Source organism: Perissodus microlepis, chromosome 9 (assembly GCF_051167445.1).
Source record: "Perissodus microlepis isolate ML-2025 ecotype Zambia chromosome 9, ASM5116744v1, whole genome shotgun sequence".
NCBI lineage: Eukaryota > Metazoa > Chordata > Actinopteri > Cichliformes > Cichlidae > Perissodus > Perissodus microlepis.
In genome coordinates this window covers 1,214,024-1,221,789 of record NC_140469.1, presented here as the reverse complement: position 1 = coordinate 1,221,789, position 7,766 = coordinate 1,214,024, and the positions used below count along the sequence as shown (strand labels likewise).

The following is a 7,766-nucleotide window of genomic DNA, read 5'->3' as shown; positions in this document are numbered from 1 at the left end:
GGGGCCCATTCATTTCCTCTCTTCCTCCTCTTCTTCTCCAGCATCATCACAGTCACCCCTCACTTCATTTCTCATTTTTTTCTCCCACAGTTTAGTGGCTGCTGGTGGAAGTGTTGGCTGAGGGCCGTGAAGCACACAGTACATCAATTAATCCAGCAGTACTAGGTTCCAGGACGTGTGTGTGTGTGTGTGTGTGTGTGTGTGTGTGTGTGTGTGTGTGTGTGTGTGTGTGTGTGTGTGTGTGTGAAATGCTCAAATCTAATTATTCTCTACCTCTCCTCGTAGCAGGGATGTGGCTTAGACAGACTGCTGCTGGCTCAAGGTTTTCATTGCTGCAATACCTCTCTCTCTCTCTCTCTCTCTTGCTCTCTGCCTGCATCCTACCTTACCCCACCTTCTTCCTGGTTCATCTATCCTCCTGCCCCCTGTTTTATCTTTCCCTCTCTCCTCTATCACTCTCTCACAGATGCCACATCACACCACACACTTGCACTTTCCCTCTCTCTCTCTCTCTCTCCCATCTGCCTGCTTTCTCACTCGCTCCACCAGCTTGTCGCCGGCTGTCTGTTCATTTGCCACGGCAGAGCAACAACTGGCTTCTTTCAGTGCTGGAGAGCAGCAGGAAAAGTGGAAGGAGAAGAAGAAGTAGAGGAGGGAAAGGAGAAGAAGAGGAGCTCTTTTGTGAAGCATCCTTCGCTCGTCCCTCTCTGGCAGCAGCAGCCGCAGCATCCGTACCGCTGCCTCCATCAGCAGCGGCGCAGCGGCCGCCGCTCTCGCTGCTGGATGCTCCGTCTCCTGCCGGGATCTGCCTCCACCTTCTCCTCAGGGAGCTCTTCCTGGAACTGGGAGGGGGAGGGAGATCACCACCTCCCAGTTTGCCACGGACCCTCAGCGAGGCAAGGAGAATTGTAGGAGAGCTGAAGAGAGGCACCACCCTGAGTGACAGGAGGAAGCAGGGTAAGAGGCCAGAGTGGCACACACAGAGCTCGCACTTCCATACTTTGCTGTCTCCATTTGCACATCCTGTGAAGCGCAGAAAAAAAACCTGGCTTCTACATCACCTCCATCAGCCTGCTCTCCTGTCTGCACTCATCATCTTCACCAGACTGTGGGCACTTTAGAAGAACCACAAGATGTGTGAATGTGTGTGTGTGTAAGCAAGGTCCTGAAAGTTGAGTGGAGACAGGAGGGAGTACCTGCAGTTCCTGTGCAAAGAGAAAGAAAGCAACTATTTGAGGCAGCATCCTCCTGATGTGTGCTGCTGCTCTTCCTGACGCTCACAAACAAAGGCTGACACAATCATGCTCATAGTAATCTGATGAGACTCCAGGGAGCTTCCACTCTACAATCAATGATACTTGGGCCGGCCGACCTCTCTGAGTGTGTGTGTGTGTGCAGGCTGGCCTGGCTGAGTCGAGCTTAAGTGAAGAATAGAGGAGGGGATGCTAGGTTAGCCTCTGCTTTCTTCCTTCTTTGTCTCGTTCCTCCTCAGTCTTCCTCCTGCCAGCTTGGGGCTGCTGACTCTGATCATCAGTTTGTTTCTTCGTTCTGCTTCAGCTCATCTGCACGTTGGGATTTTTCATCCTCGTCACTGTGTTTTCTGATTGCAAGTCCAGTCACATCATCTGTTCCTCCTGTTAAATATGATTTTTCAGTTCTCAGGAACAATGAAACAGTTCATTTAGTGCCAGCGTGACAGAGACACAGACTGACAACCTTTTACCAAAGCAGCCACAGACTGATTGTGGAAAAAAAATCAATGGAATGATTTTGGATCAGCTTAGCTGGAGCGTGCTCTTTGTATTCAGCCGGCTAGTTTAATTAGAATAGAACGGAATAAATTTGCTTGAACTTTTCATCCATTATTCATGCATCTCCCACCGACATTTAAATACATTGCTTTAATTTCAAAATAAAGAAATAAATCTGCCAAACTAACATTTAGGAACCGATTTAAAGTCAATTTTAAAGTTAACAAGTTGCAACAAGTAAACTCTGTAAACGTGACAAAATGCTTGCTCTTCCAGTAAATAGCCCGCTCCAGTAAGCTAGACACCTGCAGAAACACAGTAGTATTTCATAAAATCAAACAAATGAGTTGCCTGCATGCGCTGCCCCCTCCCTCCCTCCCGTTGTATAATCCATGTGTTGATTTCTCTGCCTGTCCCGTGGGGGTGGGGAGGGGATGGTAATGGAGTGTACAGGGCTATTGTCACACCACAGCAGCTCCTGGCCTGACCTGCCTAACCCTCCGTCTCCCCTGTGTGTGCACCCCAGCCCCCCTGTCACCCTCCAACCCCTCCTTCCCAGGTCTCATGGGGAAGAGCTGGATGAGCACCGGGAACCAAAACTCCCCATTGCTTCGGACTTTCGGGAGATCTGGGCGGTGCTGCCGGGCTGTAGTCCAGGTGAGAGACGGTCGCCGTTTCTCACGCTCCCCCTGTCGCTTGCAGAGATGGTTGCACAGAGCCGTGAGAGACTGAATCGATGTAACGTGAGCTTTTTCACACCCTTTTTTTCTCTGTTTTCTGTGTCTCCCTCTGACACCCACTTGCTGGCTTGGATTGAAAATGCCACCATTGTCAATTTTCTCCTTTGCAGAGGAGCCATTGATGGAGCCTAGCCTCACACTGCAGCGAGGCGTCTTCAATCAATGCACTGGCCACTCTCTGTGTATGTGTATGTTTCTGTTTGCCACCGGAGCCTGAAGGGGGGCTGCTGATGGCAGCGGCGATGGCCATAGTGGTGATGGTGGTGGTGATGATGATACGATGGCAGTGGCGCTGCTCACGTGCTTCCTGGCTTAGCTCCCCTGTTTACTGAAAGACTCTCTTCGGTGACGGGTATTCTTGGGTGGATAATACAGATCACGTTGTTATTGCTTAAGAATACGCGTAGTCGAGGAGAGTCCTCTCTTCGCCCAATACCCCTCAGCCCCCCCGCACTCACCCACCTCACCTCCCCCCGACAAAACACCACCCAACCATGGAGGTCTGTCAGGTTGGGTGAAGCCACACCTCCACGCTCCACCTTCCTATAAAGAAAACCCATCTCTTCTTTGATTTCCGCTGCATCCCGCTGTCTTGCCTTCCCGCCCACTTCCTGTGTGCTGAGCCACGGTGTGAGGTCGACAGTGTCCTCGTGTCTGTCCCACCATACATCTGTCGGTGTGTCTCTGTCTGCGAGGCGTGGTGTGTGGATGTAGTCTTTCAGTGTGTGTGTTGTTCTTTGAGGGAAACGCTGGATTATTAGACGTGTGCATGTGTTCCTGCAAACCCAGCCTGGAACAAGCAGTGGCAGCAGACAAATGCCTGTCTGAAGCCTTCCCGTCAGGAAGGACACATTCTCTCACGCGAGCAACAGGTTTCTGTGCTGAGCACTGGATCTGCGTTAATACTCCCGCCTGGCACTCTGTGTGCCGACAACATGAAATAAGCAAAGATAAGGCGCTAGATTTAAACATAGAAACTAAAGCACGGCTCATCAGGTGTAATATCTTTACATCTTTCATTTCCTTGGTCTGCACTGGACTGGCTGTACCTTAGTCTCCAGGGCTGTGTGTGACAGGTGGGATAGGCCCCGCACACTCACACTGGGTATGCAGAAGAAAGGGTTTTTTGGTCCTTGAAGGTTTGGAAATTAGTCAATTAATAAAAAAGATTATTAGTACAATTGGAGATAAATGATCTGACCACGCCTCCAAACACGCCCCTAGCTCTACGTTCTTGTTTTCTTGCCCCAGCCTCCCTCCCCTTTTTCAGTTCTTTCACGTCTTCTCTTCTCATTAGTAAACGGGGATCCCTCCAATGCCTTCCCCAAACCACAGCTCAGTTCACATTTAATCCTTTATCTACTAAAAACGCTGTCAAACCTAAAATAAGGATGTGGGCCCAGCTCGTGAATGCACTCATCGAAGAGCAGGATGAAGACCAAGGCTCAATTCTGTCTAACACCGAAGATGCCAACAACACCATGAACATACTGAGAGTGTGTGGTGATGGCTTCAGACTGCTTCTCTTGTTTGAGCGTCAGTCCTCGTGTGCACACGCTGCAGGCACAGCGCTCTGTGCTCCGGCACAGCTAAACAAAAACTACCATAAAAGCTGTGTGATTAAGTTTGGCTTCATTAGAGTGTGACATCAGCGTGGGCCTGTAATATTTACTGAGGGGCCAGTGTACATCCGCCGGCTGCGGTTACAGAGTGGAACCTCCTTTTCTTCAGCTCCGTGTAGTGCATTTATTCTGTGACTGAGCTGTGCTGAGCTGCCTCTTGTGTTCCCCCTTTTTTATGCAAATGGCTGCTCAAATGGCATTTATCGCAGTGAGGTTTACGCCACATGTAACGCTGCTGCTGCCGCTGAGCCTCACACACACTCACACTCATGCACGCACACACTCATAGCTGAGAAAACAAAATGTCCACCACGAGCAGTCGACAGCTCAATTTATGCATTGAGGAAAGCGGCGTCTAGATAAACAATTACCCCTGGCTCAAATGGTCTATAACCAGCTTTTTCTGCGTTGCCAGCCGGGCCAATACATCATGAATATGGATTCCATCTCCATGTCTGATGGCACATTCTGAACCTTAACAGCCGTGTAAAATCCATTTAAACACTTAATAGGATCAGCTCAAGTCATACAGCCACGTCCTCACATGCATCGCCTCCCGTGATTGTGTGCCGCAGATTTCCATATCGCCGGGCTTTTCCAAGCCTTTAAGAAGCAGTTTCTGTGCCGGCTTTGCTGCCACGTCGAATATAAAAGTTAGAGTCACTTAGACATGCTTGTGACTGTAATTATACAAATCATCCCAGTCATTACCACTGCAGATTATTCCAATAATGCAATTAATGCTTAACACTTGGCTTAGCTGATAATTACTGCTCCTTTGCTCGTGGAAACAAACAGAGCAACATGCTTAAACGTGTGTAGGAGGATGTAAACCGGAGCATTTGTGGGGTAATGACAAATCCAAAAAGGAGCCTCCTCCCCTGCTCTGCATGTCCACTGTGCCGTAGCGTGGACGCGGTCCTCTCGCTGTTTGCTACCTGCAACTGTGTTTGTTGCTGCTGCGGGGCTTCAGCTGGCTGCCACCGCTGCTGTCATCTCATGTTGCATTGTGTAAACACCTTACATCTAGCTCCACTGCTACACCGTTAGCCTGCGATGATTCCTTTGTTTGCATTAAAAAGCAAACACATGCATCGAGGCAGTCAACTGTCGCATTTCCTGACTGATTTTGGGCTCTTCAGTGGTGTGTGATGAGCACACCGTGATGTGGTATAAAGTGTTGTGTTAGTCACTGTGTGTGCCAGCCTGTCTTTGGACTGTTTCAAAAGAGCTGCTCTGCTGTAAAATCCACTGTTGACATGTCCTGTCAAATGCAACGCTCAATTTCTTTGAGGTGTGGATGAATGAGGCATTGTGTGCTGAGAGTGACGCCTATCTAAAGTGCATGTGTGCTCCTGTGCTCGTGCACTAATGCTGTTGTGTGCTGACGACATGCTGCTGCAGCTGCTGATGACTGCGGTGATCCCTTTAGGCTAACCACTCTTTTCAACACATGTGAGGTTGTCCTGTAAGTGTGCCTTATTTCTGTCAATAAATTGTGGCTGTAAATACAAATAAATCCCTCTCTTCAAATTGAAGTGTGAAACGAAGCATTAATTAACAACTTGTGTATACACACACACACACACACACACACACACACACACACACATTGATGTGGAAAGAGGCCTTTACTGTGTGCTTGAGGCCTGTTTCATATCATAACACAAAATAAAAAATACACGAGGTGAGAACTGCATTAGTGTTAAATATTCGGGTTTAACATAACTGGAACACTTTTTGTCCCCACACTCTGTTGGCCTTTTCACCTCAGAGAGTAAAAACAAAACGATCTCCAATGTTCTGCTCTTTGGCAGTTAAGTCCAAAGAAGCGGAAATATCCAGTGTATTTAAAAAAGGCAGACCGAGCTGTGAAACTTTCATTTGTAAATAGTAGATATTTTTTACTAAATTGCCAGGTTTCTTCAAACTACACACACACACAAGCAGTAACGGCTAAAAAATGTGACTGACGAGCAGATTTTAAAATCGTTTCCTCTTTTTCAAAAAGAGCCATTAACTAATAGAATTTTCATCAGTTCAAAAAAACAAAGAAAAGCAAGAAAAGAAATATCAATACACTCCTGAAAAATGTGTTGTGACCTTACAAGATCCACCAAAGGATTTGGTGCCCTGGGTTTGCTTCAGTCGTGCATCTGAGGGAAAAACCTGCAGGCTCTACTTAGTGCTGCAGAAATGCCACGGGTTCAGCACCAGCACGCATTATACTTTTGGTATTCTACTAAAGACCGGAAATTTTAAATAACAATAAAAAAGATCTTCTTTTTCATAATATATTAAAACTGTTCGGACAGCCTTGAGGACAAAACGGGGCTTTCAAGCACTTTTCATTTTAATAAGCTTCACAAAGAAAAAAACCCACAGATTAAATTCAGGGAACATTTAACTGCAGTTAATTAATCGTTATTTATTGTTAAAAGACAATTAAATATTTTTAATAGATGCCACTGAAGTTTAAAAACTTTATGAATGGTAAATAAATATGATCACAGCGGAGGAACAGATCCATGTGGTGCTTTTATAAAACTGAAACAAATCCTTCTAATACCTGTTGCAGAGGCAGACGGGATGATGAGGGATATTGTTTTTATTTGGATAGGCCGAGCCGCCGAAACGCAACGGAGGACTGTGGCTTTGATCACCCTGCATGTTGAACGATGATGCTGTAATGCATTCACAGCGCCTTTAACAAGCGTCTACGTGTTTGTGGTTCGTTTTCACCAGTCTCACCTTTGCTTCGCACCTTGAATTATTCGGAACGCGCTCAGCAATGCAACTTTGTTACAGAACAACAACTGGTCATCACTGAAAAACACATATAAAAATGTAAGTAGATATAGTGAATATAAAAATAGAAATATAATGTAATCGTCTCTTATCGACTATAATAAATATTACATTTATTCTTTTTTTTTAAACCACCAAAATAGTGACATAAATAAAATTAAGTCATATCTACTAATAAATAAAATCTGCTAATAATTATTATGAATCGGGGTGACATTATTTGTTTAGGGTAAAACACCAAATAACATGATAACAACACACTCACTTTACAATTTGTTATTGATGGTTATGATTGGGTTTTTTTGCATGTTGGGTTAATTGGTGATTATAAATTGGCTGTAGGTGTGAATGCACGCTCGAATGGTTGGTGAAGCCAGACTATCCCCCTGTGACAGCTGGGATCGTCTTCAGGCCCCTGTGAACATGAATGAATTGGATAAGCAGAAAAAAATATAATATAATGAAAATATTGAGCCTACAAAGTCCATTGAGGTGAATCAGTATAAAGTGACTCATTACTCTCATCATCCAAATAATAGAACTACATCGTATTTTAGCGTGAGACCTCTCTAACCCACAACTACTAAAAAATTAGAGAACCTGACGCCATTGTTATTCACACCAGATTACTGATCTACTGTCAGTGGTTATTTGCATCCTCTTATCACTAAGCAACAGATTACCATATTACATCCTATTTAATTTAGCCTGCAAATACCCCAAGCATCTTAGTGCCTTTTATCTCTTGTAATCCTGTTAAAACCACAGTAATTGGAATCACAGAAATAACCCCACTAGACCAAAAACACTCAGTGTAGCCAAGGAAAATTTCACTGTTTTTATTG

At 45.6% G+C, this 7,766-nt stretch overlaps 1 long non-coding RNA gene across 2 annotated transcripts; it reads left to right on the top strand.

Annotated features, from left to right (window-relative positions):
- Positions 1-264: 264 nt before the first annotated feature.
- LOC146379851 (uncharacterized) lies at positions 265-5,646 on the top strand. 2 transcript variants are annotated; one of them, XR_014801243.1, is made up of 3 exons: positions 265-957; positions 2,278-2,494; positions 2,602-5,646. It is a non-coding gene; the product is annotated as an uncharacterized LOC146379851 (long non-coding RNA). The 2 variants fall into 2 exon arrangements; XR_014801242.1 differs by having other exon boundaries at positions 266-957; positions 2,278-2,489.
- The last annotated feature ends 2,120 nt before the right edge of the window (positions 5,647-7,766 follow it).